Genomic DNA, 17,375 nt, shown 5'->3' on the forward strand with positions numbered 1-17,375 from the left:
AAAATACATATGTCGCCTAATCCGTTGAACGTTCTGAGTTCACCGTGGCTGTTTGCAATGTGGGGGATTGACATGATATGGATGATTGAACCGAAAGCTTCTAATGGACACCGATTCATATTGGTTGCCATAGATTACTTCACCAAATGGGTTGAAGCCGCTTCTTACACCAACGTGACAAGACAAGTAGTCACCCGGTTCATTAAGCATAACATCATCTGTCGGTATGGGGTTCCAAATAGGATCATCACCGACAACGGGTCGAATCTAAATAACAACATGATGAAGGAGCTGTGCGAGGATTTCAAGATCGAACATCACAATTCTTCACCATACAGGCCTAAAATGAATGGCGTTGTCAAAGCTGCGAATAAGAACATCAAAAAGATAATATAAAAGATGGTGAAAACATACATGGACTGGCACAAAATGCTTCCCTTCGCCCTGCACGGCTACAGAACCTCAGTACGCACATCCACAGGAGCAACACCATTTTCCTTGGTTTACGGTATGGAAGCAGTCCTCCCTATCGAAGTGGAGATTCCTTCATTACAAGTCCTGGCGGACACAGAGTTAGAAGAATCGAAATGGGTAAAAACCCGTTTTGATCAGCTTAATCTCATTGAAGAAAAGCGACTGACAGCTTTGTGTCACGGGCAACTCTAGAAAAAAAGGATGAAAAAGAAGTTCGATAAAAAGGTCTGTCTTTGAACTTTCAAAGAAGGAGATGTCGTTCTCAAGAAAATTCTACTACCTCGACTTGATGCCCGTGGAAAATGGACACCCAACTACAAAGGTCCATATGTCATAAAAACGGTATTCTCAGGAGGAGCACTTGTCCTCACTATAATGGACGGGGATGAATTACAGCACCCAATCAATTCCGATGTGATCAAGAAATATTACGCCTAACAAAGACAGGATCATAAGCTATGAGCCAAAGACGAACTACAATGGATAAGGATTCGTGCAATCATTCACTTCTAAAGGCAAAGGATTACTGGGACCCTCGAGAACAAAGGAGTAACGACAGTATTAATATCATTTCTATTTGACATTTTCTTTTCACATCTTATACATTCGCCGACTTAAGGCAATATCAATAAAGTTTTCTTTTCTTCATACCGCGCTTTCTCGTTATTTCAATACCATTTGCAAAGGACAAAATTTTCATAAACTTTATACTGAATTCTGTAGCAACCTGCCCTAAAAATATAGACTTTTAGAGTCGCCACCTATTCTGCCAGGGCGAATAGGAAACCCTTCGAAGTTGAGAGATTTGGATAAGTTACTATAATCAGGTCAAGGGAAGGTGTTAGGCACCCTTAACCCTTTCCTAAGGTTTGCATTTAAGGTTTATAAGAGTATTATGGCAAGGTTTATGGTTTATGGCTAATGACAGAAAATGAATAAGGTTAAAAGTGAGATTTAAACCTAATTAAGGTTTTGGGGAAGGGGGCTCGCCTTGGTTATCCAAGTGCCTACGTTCCTCCTTATGGAGGATCAGAGTCTACGTAGTTCGGGGCAGGGTTGTACGCCTTAGATTTAGTATGAGTGTGTTGAAGGTATTTTGAGTTACCATATGCAGTTTGGTAATTATCGCAGTTTTGAAATTCGTAGTTTATGAAAGAGATGTGTTTTGATGTGGCGTACAACCCTGATTATTATATGTTTCATTAATCGCGATGATCAATGGGTTTGGTCAACATAATTAACAAATTAAATAAAGAATTGCTAATTATTCTAATCGATTGATTCGATTATCACCGTTAGCAAATTGATGTGTTTTAAATAAATTATTTTAATTAGAAGGAAATTATTTATCGTTAATCATCGTAATCAATAGGTTTGATTAAAACAAATAACAAATTAATGAGAGATTACTAATCATCGCAACCAATTGAACCGGTTAAACCCCTTAGTAAATAAACCTATTTGGATATATTATTTAATTAATTAAATATTAATAATCAGCGCGATTATTAAATATAATCAAACCAAATATTAATTATTTAAGCCTAATTATTTAAATCACTTAAAACCTAAATTAAAATTATAAAGTAAAAAAACCCTAAATTCAATTCTAAAACTAGAAAAGAAAATATAGATAAAATAATTTATAAAAATAAAAGTAATAAGGATTAAAAGAACCTGGGCATTAATCTTGTACGGTGCGCTTCTGAGCGTTCATGGTGGTCACGCGCTTTAAGCCATCAGATCTGGCAGCGTGAATATCCAAGGGCTTTGATATGAGGATGCACCATGAGGCTCCAGGGAATGCATGCGTTGGATATGCCAGAGAATTGGAACACAAATATTGTTAAAAATAAATGGCCCTCATGGAGTTCGAACCCAGGCTGCTTTGGTTGCCAAAACACTCACTCTTCCACCTATGCCAAATTGTTAGTTTGATAATATATTGGAAACAAAAATATAAATAAAAAAACCAAACGAAATAATGGCCAAGTCAAAAACCAATCAATGTGGGCCCATCATATCCAGTTTCGTCTAATCGCGAGGGGAGAGATAGAGATAGGCATTTGACTAGCCAACGAATGCTAGCCACGCAAGCGCTGAAAACATGGAAACTTTGACCCACCAACCAGAAAGTCGCACGCGTAATCAAGGAGACCATGGTACTGTTCATCGTATTCCACCATGATACCTGCGGATTTACTTAGGACCTTTGCTGCGGCTTTTCTTGCGATAAAACCTGGGTGATTAAAACCTGCAAAATAACGCACATAACGAGCAAAATAATGATCCAGATCCACTTAGAATCCTCTCCTGAACACGATGGTGGTGTCCATTTATTCTAAAACCTTACGCAAACATGAAAACGAAAGGCAAGCTTGTTCATGCCCTAGTAATGGTGAAACTCAATCCCTACGTTCAAGCTTCGAGCCACTGATCTAAACCTTCTCCAAATCACTCAAACAACTCGAATATGCAGTTAATTCATATTAAAATATGACATAGTGTGAGATACGAAAATCAAACTTGAGAGATTATATAAAACGCAACATGAATATTTTGAGTGTTATATGTCTTGACAAACGAAGGATTCTTACTCTTCCTTACCTCTGGAGTGGATGGAGATGATTGTTTGGATTTGAGTATGGCTGCAACAAGGAGTCCTACTTTCAACACTTTGATTTTTTTCTTCTTTGAAAACCCTAACTTTCCTCCAATCTTTTTTTCCCCTATGCCTGGAAGGTTTGAGATTTGATTTAAAATTGAATAAAAAGTGTTTATTTTTTCATTAAATCTTTCTCAATCAAGGGCCAACGAAATCCCTTGGATTTGTATGTGAATATATACTTAAGATTGATTGAAAAAATAAAATCATGCATATCTTGTATTTTTTTTTACTATTTATTTAATTAAATTTGACTTTTAATGAATAAAAATAAAAAATAAATAAAATAAATATAAGGATAAAGCATGAATGGGCTTAGGGGTCGTGGACCATGTTAGAAACAAGTTTCAAACATGAAAGGATAGGCCCATTTGGAAAAAAAATCAATTTTGCTTAATATTGACTTCATGCACTTTCTCTAAAATTGGTCAACTTCATCAATGCATAACTCTCTCAATTTTTGTGGTATGGAAATGTTCTAATACTTTTTGGAAACCTCAAGATGTCCTCTACAAGCCACTTTGGAACATATTTTTCATTTGGAGATTTTATCTTGATGATATTGCTCCTGACAAAAAACAGCTTTTTTGCGATCTTCTAGAAGGACCTGTAATGTTTTGCCTTATATCTCTGATGCGGAAGCATTTCTTGACCTTAGGCCCAGCATCAAAGTTGTAGATAATTGAATTTCCTTGAGAATAAGCTTTGGTTGGGGAATTTATGATAAGTAATGAGAGACTTATGGCCATTCAAAGTATAGTTGACTTTTGCTTAGAAACCCTAATTTAGTAACTTGGACTTTTGTTGATTTCTGAGCTTTTGACTGAGCAATCTTGTGAACTGAGGCTTGAAACTTGTCATGGATATTATTTGAATCCTAAAATATCATATGAAGCTTACTTGAGGCCTTGATACATCCTTTCTCCTTAGCAAATTCAAAACCCTAATTTGAGGACCCTTTGATTAGGAGAGTGTGCCTTAGGTTAACCCGTGAGCCTTGAATCATTGTATGAGTTTGAAAGTGAAATGAGATGGGAAAATTTTGGGGTATGACAAATTCATTATGGGGAACTTACAAAACAAATTTTTAATACAAAAGCAACAAAATGAAACTACGAAATCTCCGGAGGATAACATACGCTCTATGCCGCAATCACTTTGATCTATCACGACCCTTTTACGAAGGATATTTTGCACTCACAAAAACATTATCAACGGATCATTAAAATACAATCCGAACTAGGATTTATTCTAAATGACATCCCACACATCTCAAAACGTCTAGACAATTCCAAAGTCAAAGGGTACCAAGGGATTGGTTCAGGACCTAACGATCTAAAAGGAGACAAAAACCCGATGTTCCGCTCAGAAACATTCTACGCATAAACATTACAAACCGGCATAAGCAAAGCTGTGGCACATGGCCAAGCAGGGTTAAACAAATTCAATGGGCTATGAGGAGATAAAAACTTTGGGATCAACATACATACATACGCATTAGCATACATACATGCAACCTTTATACTCGACATCCAGTGATCATACTATCAAACATTACTCATATACAAACGGTTCATACATCCACATTGTACAAAAAATAGGATCACATGCATGTACATGGTTCATACGCATTTACAATACAACCTTTTACACAGGTGATCTTGCTAGCACTATAGCAAGTAAATCTTTTTACACATGTGATCTTGCTAGCACTATAGCAAGTAAATATTTTTACGCAGGTGATCTTGCTAGCACTATAGCAAGTAAATATTTTTACACAGGTGATCTTGCTAGCACTATAGCAAGTAAATCTTTTTACACAGGTGATCTTGCTAGCACTATAGCAAGTTAATCCTTTTACGCAGGTGATCTTGCTAGCACTATAGCAAGTAAATCTTCTTACACAGGTGATCTTGCTAGCACTATAGCAAGAATATCTTTTACACAGGTAAACTTGTTAGAACCATAGCAGGTAATCCCTTTTACGCAGGAAAGCTTGTTAGAACCATAATAGGTGATCCCTTCTTCATTTAGGATGTACACAAGGGCTTACTAGAACTATAGTAAATCCTTCCCTTTACACAAACTAGGAAAGCTTACTAGAACTATAGTAAGTGAATTGTTTACAAAATGCGAAGGCTTGCTAGTACTATAGCAAGTGGACCATCTTTTACACAACGAGCTGCGAGTCTTCGCTATGTAAGTCTCAGACTTTAGCAGGACGATTCTCTTCTTTCACAATCCAGTACAAGGTAAATTTAGGGGTCTTCCATTATTTAATAACTCTTCGATCCGAAAAGCGTGAGACCTGCGTATTCTCACGCCATCCAATCCAAGATAATTAAATAGGGGCAGCTGTCATACCCCAAAATTTATCCGATACGATTCACGTCTATTAATTTATTGAGGGTATTAAAATTAGGAGTTATGGGGTTTAACTTTGTATTGTTAAACCCAATCTCTTATAAAAAAAACCTTCTAATTGAATATGGGGGTGTATGTTAGAGGAATTCTTTTGAGCCCAATTTGAGCCCATTTAGAGTTTTGCTTGAGATCCTTTAAGTTTTTAACTAAGTATTAGTCTTTATTAATTAATTTATTTATTTAAAATTTATTAAGTTAATTATTTTGTTTTGGTTAATTAGAGTTATTAGTTAACCAATTATTAAATTAAGTAATATTATTCATTATGGTATAATTTATAGTATTGTTATTTTAAATTATGGTTATTAGGTCATTATTATTATTCTAATCAATAGAAACTTATATAATAAAAAAATACTCTTTTTATCTAGTAATTAGGTTTTTAAATAACAAGTTGATCCATCTTTTTGTTAATTTATAATTACTTATTTAAATTATAATCATTATTAATTATTATTTATTAATTATTATTATTATTATTTTTTGAGAATGTTGACCGAAGTCAACTAGGGCAAAGCCCTGTTCATCTTCTTCTTCTTCCAGTTGCGGCCACCATCACTATCTCACAAACCCTAATTTGTAGAATTCAAGCCCAAGTCCATAAAGATCAAAACAAACTACACACAAAATGAGATATTTTATTTAGTTTATGAATCATTACAACAAATCAAAATTTTTAAACGAAAAATCAAATCAAAACCTAAGACTAAAACAAATCTCTAATTAAATCAAATATATTACAATCAATTACAACGCAAATCTAATTTATAAAAATCAAATCAAAGATTGAATCACATCAAACAGAATCAAATCCAATTTTATTAACAAATCAAATATATTACAATCAAATCTAATTTACAATAAATTGAATCATTCCTAATATGAATTAACCCTAAGGCTATAAATAAGAAACCTAAGTCTATAGAAAAGGGGATGAAGAAGAAACCCTAATCTAAAAGACGGAGAAAGAGAGATCGGAGAAGGGTGTTGAAGCGCGAAGCCTTCAACCTTGCGCCGACACCTGCAAGCAAAAAAGAAGAGGATTAATAAGGAGATTAGAGCTTACACGATCCAGAATTCAAGATAAAAGGTAACCCGAGATACTTAGCTTAGGTTTTTATGTCGATTGCATGTGTGTTTTGATGTTGGTTTCTGGAAATTTAGGGTTAGGGTTATTCAACTTAGGGTTAGATTAACACCCCCTTGGGTTAATATTAAACAAAAAATACATCTCATGCGTTCTAGTTAAAAGAAAGAATAATTAATTATTTTAAATTACATGATTAATTTTAAATAATTGTTATTTGGTTCGATTATGTTTAATAGTCGCGCTGATTAATAATATTTCTTCGGATTAAAAATATTCAAATTGATATTAATAATTGGATATAATTTTATATGCACACTTAAGGTTTAATTCGTTAATTGTTTTAATCGAATCAATCGATTACGATGATTAACGACAAAAATTAATTTTTGTCAAGCTAATTTATATTAGGGTCGATTTATTAATTGTTTTAATCAAATCAACTGATTGTGACGATTAATAATCAATTATTCAATTTACTTTAGTTTAAATAATTTATTCAAAATAGTTCAATTTATTAAAGGTTTTTATCGAATCAATCGGTTATGATAATTAGTAATTTTTTTTTACTAATTTGTTAATTATGTTGATCAAATCAATTGATCAACGCGATTAATAAAATTTCAAAGTATTAAAAAGGGTTGTATGCCATATAATAAACTTTTAACATCTTCACAAACTGCGAATTACACAAAACTGCGACAATTACCAAACTTCGTACGGTAATTTAAAATACACTTCAACATACAAACTTCAAATGCATACAACCTCTAAAAAACACCAACATACCCCGAACTACGTAGACTCTGATCCTCCATAAGGAGGTACATAGGCACTTGGTAACAAGGCGAGTCCCCTTCCCCAAAATTTCAATAGGTTTGAGATTTGCCCTATTTAACTTTCTGTCACCTCTCTTTATTAGCCATAAACCATTACCTTAGACAAAACCTTAGGAAAGGGTTAAGGGTTCCTAACAGCTTCCCTTGACTAGATTATAATAACTTACCCAGATCTTTAAACTTCATAGGGTTTCCTATTCGCCTTGGTAGAATAGGTGGCGACTCTAAAATCTAAAACTTTTAGGGCAGGTTGCTACAGAGTCTACTTCATTTCATCTTTGAGGTTAAAAATCCAATTTTGAGTTGAAGGTCAGGAAAGAATGCAAAGGATTATATGTCACCAATGGAGTTTCAGAGAATTTTCATCAACTTCCAAAGATCATAACTTGCTCATTTCTTAACATTTTTGTGTGCCTGTTTTGTTATGAACTCCTCTTGATGTCTACTGCATTTCATCTTCAAGGACCAAGAGCTAAATCACTGAGAAAAGCATTGGAATTAGACAAAATATTATAGGTCATTTTAGGGTTCCATATTTAGAAATTTTCTAAGTATACAAATCAGGTTGTTTTCCGAATTTCAAAGAGGCATAACTTTGTGCTCAATTGACCAAATCACTACTCTCTTGGCACATTGTAAAGTTTTTGAACTCATCTTTCAAAAGAAAAAAGAATGATATCATAAAGCTCCTTACATTGCTTGCTCCATGGATGTAAAGTTGGTACCTTGAAGTTGAGATTTTCATTTGAAGTCAAAAGTAAATTTGATTAATGTGCCTTCTAATGACCAAATTGATGCGCGTTTTCCACTTAAACATGATTAGAAAAGTTGTGTGAGTCATTTAGAAGACCAAAACTCATCATTTTCTTGAGTTTTGAAGAGTTGCAAAAAACACTTTCCATGTGACTTCAGGTTGGCACAATTTCAAGGATTCTCGATCCTTCTTGCAAATTGAGCTCACCATTCACCTCGGCTACAAATAAAGACTTCATTCCACAAGCTTGGATAGCCAAAGAACCCCTGCAAAACTCACCCTTTAGGCTCAAAAATTCAAAAACCAATTTCATATTTCTAAAACTTTCAGTTCTAAATTTTTGATTCACAAACATTCTTTGATCTTCACTAAAGCTAAAGCAGTTGAAACCAGAGCAAATCGTGCCCTTATCTGCTCACACTAAGTCAAGTTCCAAAGCTCTTTCACCTTACTTTGAACAGGTAGTTTGAGACCTCGTTTGCTTCATTCTTGACACCATAATGTAGCTTTTAACCAAGTGATACTTTCTGGATGTTCAATTTTGATGAACATGTGCATTAACCATTCCTATTTTCAAAAATCATCTTCAATTTTCTTCTGGTTTTTTTCAAATCGACTACACCACACTTTAAATAAAATTTTTGCAAGGGCATGATTGAATTCGTCTTGATAAGACGCTTCTAATGATACCAGTCCAATGAGCTTTGGATACCATTTCATGAGATACGATTTCTACACATGGTTGAGTTCATTATCTGACCAATTACAGCGTGACATTTGAAATGTTTTAATTGGTTTGACCTTTTAAAACTTGATGCGTGTGTTTTGACTTTAATATACCATAGACGCACATCTTTGGACATTTGATTTGTCCACATCACTTTAATGAATCAAATCTATTGCTCCATGTAATTTCTGATTTATTTTCTTTTTAAAAATTATGTTTTAATTTGATTTTACTTTAAAAATTTATAACTCATTCGTTTTAATTCCAAAAATTATGAAAAAAATACCAAAAATAGACTGAAATATTTATGATTTTATGAGTATTTTTCCATATTTTATTTTATCATTTAATATTTTTAATATTTTCTCTCATTTTCTTGGTTTTTTAATTGGTTTAAAAATGCTTTTGAGTATTTTAAAATTTTGGAAATGATCATATGACGGTCCTTGACCTATGGTGATATTTGGTTTGAATTTATTTGATGTTTAAGTATGTGATTCGAATTTAGGTCCTTATTTTCTTTTTAAAAAAAATCATTTCAAAATTGTTTTAAACTTCCTTTTGATTTAATACTTGATAATCCAATTTATGAGAGTTAGTAACTTGAATTTCCCTTTCTCTTCATCTCTTTTTTTTGGTTTGTGTGTGTAAATCTTGATGAATCCATTGAGTGGAGATTATGGTCCTATCATTTCTCTAATGGATCATCAAGATGAAATCCCATAATGATTAAGAGAAAATCATCTGGACTTGTGGTTTTGTTCTTGATTCATTTCCCTCCCTCTTCATCTCAATCCCATTCTTCTTTTATTTTTGATCAATTGGACTTAAAGATTCATCTGGTTCAATTAGAGTTGGATTGGTATTGATGAACTTTCATAATTTCAAATCTACTTTAAAATGATCATGAGGTCATTTTAAGTACTTTGGATTTATGATAAATTTGTCCTAAGTACTAAGAAGGCTCTGATTGATGTAATGATCTTGTAAGCTCCTAGACTTAGGTCTTCATCATCTTGTTTGTTGTTTTACATGTGTTGCAAGTTTTTAGAGAATGATCTTATATATCATTTCTCTAACTTGTACTAAAATCATAAATTGCTATTGACCGGCCTCATATAGGTGCAATTTCTACATAAGTTCGGTTACAATTCCTTAACATAGCGCTAAATTTGTCCCGTATCTGAAAATGATCATTAGTGACTCAAACTTATGTTTGAAAGTCCAACGATGGTTGACATATTTAACTAATGGTACAATACATATGAGATTTATTGTTAGGAGGTTTTGATTTTATCAATCCTCTAATGAGTTTTTATTAATTTTGGCATAAGTTCAATATTCAACCATCATTGATCATTCTTAATGATAATTAACTTCTAATCACTAACTTCTAACTTTACTTTATGTTTCTTTTATTCTTTTATGCTTTATTTTACCTTATTCTTTATTTTATTTTACGCTTTATTTTCATCTAAAGCATTCATCCTCATATTTCATTTGTGTTATTTTCCTTTTGTCCACTTGGACATTTATTTATGCTTGTGCTCTTTTCATTTTGTCCCTTTGGACTTTTATTTTGCTCTTAAGACAATTAACGATAAACTTTAACATTAAAATACTTAAAACTCTCTAGACTATGGTTACCATCCTTAGCTCAAGGAGATTGGACCTCTGGACTTAGGCTTAGGACCTTGACCTTGGAATCTTCATCTGAGACCTTTGGATCTTGTAATATCTTGTTGTTATTTTGTCTGAAGTCCATGCAGTTTAATTGAAGGCAGCTGGGAATTTTCTGTAGGCAAGTGTTATGTGATATATTAAAAGCTTTGTATGTTTATCTGAGGCCATTTCATCTGAAGCCAAACCAAGATTCTAGAGTAAATGCTAAATGGGAATATTATCTGCGAGCTTTGGTCATTATGTTCAAGTTCTTTAATCGCTATGTGTTGAGTTAAATCCAATGGAAAGGAATGCTTATGTTTACTTCATGTCAAATGTTGGCTTCTTTGTTGGTTAGATTGTTCTTGTCCTTATCTTTTACATTTATGCCTTAGGATAGTCTCTTCATCTCCTCCCCCTTCTTAAATTTTCAAAATCTTCTCCCTTTTTCAAAACTTTCTTTGTTTTCAAACTCAGACTCTTTTACAAAAACTTTAAATCTTTTTGCCATTTGGCTTTTCATTTAAAAATCTTTTTCAAAAGAGTAGACATGAATAATTATCATATGCGAGATGTAATTCCTTATCCCCTTGATATTGATTGATATGGTTGATTCTTTTCTGCTTGAAAGAGTTAGTGGCATACTTGTTGATATCTATCCAAGCTGGAGCCCTTCTTTCACTTGTGATGCAAAGAATCCACTTGTTCTCATGTTCAAATATGATTAGCTGAATTTTCTCCCCTAAGATAACAAAGTGTATCTTCATTTTAAAACAAACCTTTGTTTTCTTTTTGAGTAAAACTACAATTGCTCTAACTTCTCCATTGCACTGAGGAGGTATGTAGGCACAATATGCGATGTCTTACCGAACATAATTTAAATACCCCAAAAACTTTCTTATCATCTTTTTACACAGAGTAATTTCTTTTTACACAGATATTCAAAAAAGTTCCTGTGGAGTACCACAGATATAAGGGGTGTTAACACCTTGTCGTAATCATTATCGTTGTTCTGAAACTCGCACGCCACATGTTCAATAAAATTCAAAGGTCGGTTTCTTGCTTCTTTCCCTTGTTTTGATTATACTTCTTGGTTCTACTTCTTTCTAACTTCATATTTCAGTTATGATTTTTTATTTGTTTTAGGTCTTACTTCTTGTTGACTTCTCATTTCATATACCGTTATGTCACGTCTGTTTTCGCGATAATAAATCGTTGCTAAATAAATTAATAATGACGCTGGTAGAAAAATTGTTTTATGAATTTGTTAGTCTCTTCTATGTTGTTTAGAACCTAAGGATTTAATATGAATATCTGCACTGCAGGAAAACTGATCATGCTCCGAAAGATGTACCACTAGCATTGGATAGGACTTTAACAGACTTATGGACTGATTTATTGATTTGTATCTTATATGTTATAATATGTTACTCAATCTTTGCATATTCTCCAACTTCTTGCTTGGTTATTGCCATTAATAGTTTATTTTGAAGTTTGAATTGAAAATGTGAAGTCTGAAATATGAATTTCAAAGGAACAACTTTTTAATGTTGAAATTATGAACTTAATTAATTAAGAAGTGCATTCTTTTATTGTAGAAGATTTTAAGGCATGGTTATATACTATGTGATTGTTTGAAAAATGCTATGTGTTTAACTTTATCTCTTTTTCAACTATATCCTTTTTTTTTTTAGAAATTTGGAAGTACTTGTTCAGCATGTTTCTTACACACTTATTACTCATAAGTATAGTTTAGTTTAGGGAATTTAAATTTCACTTCCAGCATATGCTGCATTACCTAGAGGCTTTTATCTTATACGTTCATCTTTTTATTTTTATTGTTTTCTTTAAGATGCATGAAGGATTTATTTTATCTAATTTCCAAATTTGTTGGTTTAATAGTTTATCTTGGACATGCTTGATTGAATGTTAACTGATGACTCTTCTTTTTTCAGATTCACTGGCCCGCTCCGATGAAGAAAGGATCAGTAGGTTTCAAGCCTGGAAATCTTGTGCAACCGAATATTGCCAACACTTGGAAGACAATGATATTACTCTGTGACTCTTGCAAGGCTCGAGCTATAGGTGTAAGCAATTTCTCCATAAAGAAGTTGGGGAAAGGACATTTGCCTCCTGATTTTATTTCACACGCTATTGAAAGGTTATGTTTCATCGCTTTTATTTTAAACTATAATTTTGTTGAAAAAATGACGAGTCTCTTCTATTTTGATTGATGACTATTTATATATTATATACAATGTGAATTTGCGATCTTTAAATTTTTACCCAGACTTCATAATTTTTCTGGCTCTGCTACTGCATTCACTATAAACAACCCAAACACAACAAAAATCATAGGTTTCACTATAAATAACCCAAACACAAAAAAAAAATCATAGGTTTCAAAATTATGGTCAAATCAATAATACTACCTAGAAAAAACTTCAAATTGCAGACAAATGAGGTTAATATGGACACAACTGTTGTCAATAAAATTTAAAGAAATTGGTTGGAATATGAAACATTAGAATGAATAGAAAGCTAGTTTGGATATGGAAGTTAGAAGGGCGTAGCCTTTCAATTTTTCAATGTAAAAAGTAAGTATTAATTACAAAGATTAATAATTTTTTTATGGCATTATAGACGTAAAGAAAGTCAGATTCTCAACTAAAATTTGATAATCTTTTTATAAAATTTGCTAATGGGTGTTTTTGATATTGAATATATCCGTAAAATTAGAATTATGAGTATTTGCAAAATTATAATTTAAAGAGAACATATCTCAAATGAATCATTTGTAAATAAAATTGGGAATTTTAGAAGATATGAATTTAGTGAAAACAATTCCATTATAAGAATAAAAAAAAAACCAGAACTTTACATTTTGAACTGAATCTAGGAGCATATAAGTATTTGTGAATCTATGATTTAACAGAACATGTCTCAAATGAATCGTTTGAAAATGAAATTGAGAATTTTAGAAGGTATGAGTTTTTGTAAAGCCTATATTGAGTCATCTAAAGGTATTTGGATCTATAGAACATAGACATGTGCCAGATAAGTTGAGAAGAAAACTTGATGACAAGTCGAATCAGATGATCCTAATAGGATATCATTCAACTGGAGGTTACAAGTTGTTTGACCCAGTGAATAAGCAACTAATGATCAATAGGGACGTGATCATAGATGAACTAAAAGAATGGGATTGGACTGAAAATATCAAGAAAGATTCAGTGGGAATCTTACTCGAAGAACCAAAAACTCAAGTCAAAAGAGAAGTTTGACAATAGGAGGTTAGAGATCAACCAAGTACAAGCAGACCTCAACGAACAAGACACATGCCTGCAAGGTTGCAAGAATGTGTGATTACATTAGATGATGTGGTCGATAACGAAGGTGAGCTGGTGCATTACACTTTCTACGCAGATGTCGAACTTGTCAATGCAGCTGAGGTATTGAAGGATTCGAAGTGGGTGAAAGCTATGAATAAGGAATTAAAGTCCATCGAAGACAACAATACTTGGTCACTTTTTGAATTGCCTCAAGGCAAGAAGGTAATTGATGTGAAGTGGGTATACAAGGTGAAATGTAATCCTAAAGGGGAAGTGACTCGACACAAGGTAAGGCTTGTGGCAAAATGATTTCTTCATAAGGAAGGAATCGACTTTGATGAAGTCTTTGCACCTGTTTCCAAGATCGAAACAATCACGTTGGTTGTTGGTCTGGCGAACATGAACAATTGGCACATGGGTCAAATGGATGTTAAATGTGCATCCCTGAATGGATCCTTAGACAAAGAAGTCTATGTTAAACAACCAATTGGGTTTGGGAAACATGACGAAGAGATAAAGGTGTACAGGATTCATAAAGCCCTATATGGATTGAAACAAGCTCCAAGAGCTTGGAATAAGAAGATTTATAGTTTCTTAAGGGAGAAGGAATTTTTGAAGAGCACAACTGAACATGGAGTATATACAAGAAGAAGCAACAGTGAGTTGCTTATGCTATGTCTCTATGTCGATGACTTGTTAATAACAGGTAGCTGCAAGAAGAAGATCAAAGACTTCAAAGGTGATCTTAGCAAGGAATTCGAAATGTCAAATCTGGGTGACATTTCATATTTCCTTGGCATCGAATTCTAAAAAAGTAGTAGAGGTTTGATGATGCATCAAAGAAGATATATAGGAGAAATTCTCAAGAGATTTGAGATGGAAGATTGCAACTCAACTTTGACATCTGCTGAACCAAGGTTGCAACTGTCGAAAGATGCAGATGAAGATGATGTCGACCCAACCCAATACAGAAGACTTATTAGATCATTAAGATACCTTTGCACGAGGCCTGACTTAGCACGCAATGTAAGTTTGGTACGTAGATTCATGTAGAAGCCAAATGTATCACATCTAGCAGCGACGAAGAGGATACTAAGGTATCTCAAAGGAACTCTTGACTATGGAATTCTGTTTTCTGCATCTGATAAAGGAAAAGAATGCAAGTTATTAGGGTACACCGATTCAAGTTTGTGTATTGATGTTGAGGATCAAAAATCCACAGCAGGATATGTATTTATGCTAGGCGGTGCACCAGTTGCTTGGAGTTTGAGAAAGGAACTAGTAGTGACATTAACATCATGCGAAGTAGAGTACATAGCTGCTTCTCTTTACGCATGTCAAACAACATAGATGGTGAACTTCATCGAAGAAATCACACGTAAAGATCATGGAGCAATTACAATGAAGATCAACAGCATGTCAGCTACCTGTTATTAACAAGTCATTGACATAGAAACATAGTATAAGCAATTCACTGTTACTTCTTCTTACATATACTCAATGTTCAGTTGTGCACTTTACAAATTCCTTCTCCCTTAAGAAACTATCAATCTTCTTATTCCAATCTCTTGGGGCTTGTTTCAATCCATACAGGGCTTTATGAAGTTTGTACACCTTTCTCTCTTTGTCATGTTTCACAAACCCAACTGGTTGTTTAACATAGACTTCTTCGTCTAAGGGTCATTTAACATACCTTCTTCACACAAGGCCTGGCTTAGCATACAATGTAGGTGTAGAAAGTAGATTCATGCAGAAGCCAAAGGTATCACATCTAGCAGCGGAGAAGAGTATACTAAGGTATCTCAAAGGAACTCTTTAATATGGAATTATATTTCCTGCATCTGATAAAGGAAAAGAATGCAAGTTAGTAGGATACACTGATTCGAGTTGGTGTAGTGATGTTGAGGATCGAAAATCCACAGCAGGATATGTGTTTATGCTAGTTGGTGCACCAGTTGCTTGGAGTTTGAGAAAGGAACCAATAGTGGCATTATCATCATGCGAAGCAGAATACATAGCTATTTCTCTTTGCGCATGTCAAGCAACATGGATGGTGAACTTGGTCGAAGAAATCGCAGGTAAAGATCATGGAGCAATTACCATGAAGATCGACAACATGTCAGCTATCAACCTGGAAAAGAACCCGATGGCACATGGTCGAAGCAAGCACATTGAAATAAGGTTCCACTATCTTCGGCAGCAGGTAGCAGATGACAAGATGAACTTTGAACACTGCAGAACTGAGAATCAGATTGCAGATATCATGATGAAGGGAGTGCAAGTCGAAGTGTTCAGAAGACTAAGAGCTATAATTGATAACACGAAAACGTATCGTATATTTAGCTTAATTTACATGTATTATTTTCCTATTTTATTTTGATTTTATTACTTTATTTCGTATTATGCCGGTATTTCGTATTTGTTTCAGGTATTTAATAAATCAAGGCTTGCAAAGAAAATAATCAAAGAAAGAAGCCAAAATGAAGAGAAAAAGACTAAGAGGATGCTAAATTGATGGGGGCGCAAATAAAGAAGAAACAAGGCTCGTGTACCATGAAGCCCAAGAAGGTGATGCATCACCAAGTGGCCCAGGACGGGAGGCACACAACCAACCACACCGGTCGTCACCCCCACCCTCCTGCCAAACGGCATGCACCTTATATTTTAGTGTGTGACGTGAGTCACACACTCACACCCAGAAGAAAGCGTTCGTCACCTATATTTCCTCCGCCTATTTTTCCTCTGTAAAGCAAGCATTGAGACGAAACAATTCACAATCCAAGAACCAAATCCAACCTAATGTAACTATATAAATACCCAGCAAGAAGATTTGAAGAGGTGACGAAGTTTCAACCTACTGCCGTCAAATTCCTTTTCTCTGCAATTTATTTCCAGCTCGTTCAAGTCTTCTTCCCAACCATTTTTCAGCAATAGATTTCCACACCGGAAACACTATTGCATTTTAATTTCTTTTTCAAGCTTCAGAGTTCGTTTTCAGTTTTAGGATTAGATTTAGTTTCAGCCATTTGTTTACGTTCCAGATTCAAGATTTGGTACTACAAGATTATACTTTCAGTTCTGCAATTTAATTCAGGTTTTATTTTCAGCATTAATTATTGTTTACCGTTTATGTTATATTGTCAATTTATGTCCGGAATAATATTTACCTTTTATATCTGTTCTGATCCGTTAATTAAAATAATGTCCGGCTAAATATCGATTATCGGTATGTAAGGTCATACAACTGAGGGAATCTAGTAATGCTTTTGACGTAATTTATTAATGGGAATTTATTCATCTGGTTATAATTTCTAATGCTTAATTAAACCGTTTTGTAACAATAGTTAAAAACGATAGAAGTTAGGATCAATAAAAACGAGAGTTTGAGGTTTTAACTGGACAGTAGGAATT

The sequence above is a fragment of the Vicia villosa genome, unplaced genomic scaffold (genome assembly GCF_029867415.1).
Source record: "Vicia villosa cultivar HV-30 ecotype Madison, WI unplaced genomic scaffold, Vvil1.0 ctg.000168F_1_1, whole genome shotgun sequence".
Taxonomy (NCBI): Eukaryota; Viridiplantae; Streptophyta; class Magnoliopsida; order Fabales; family Fabaceae; genus Vicia; species Vicia villosa.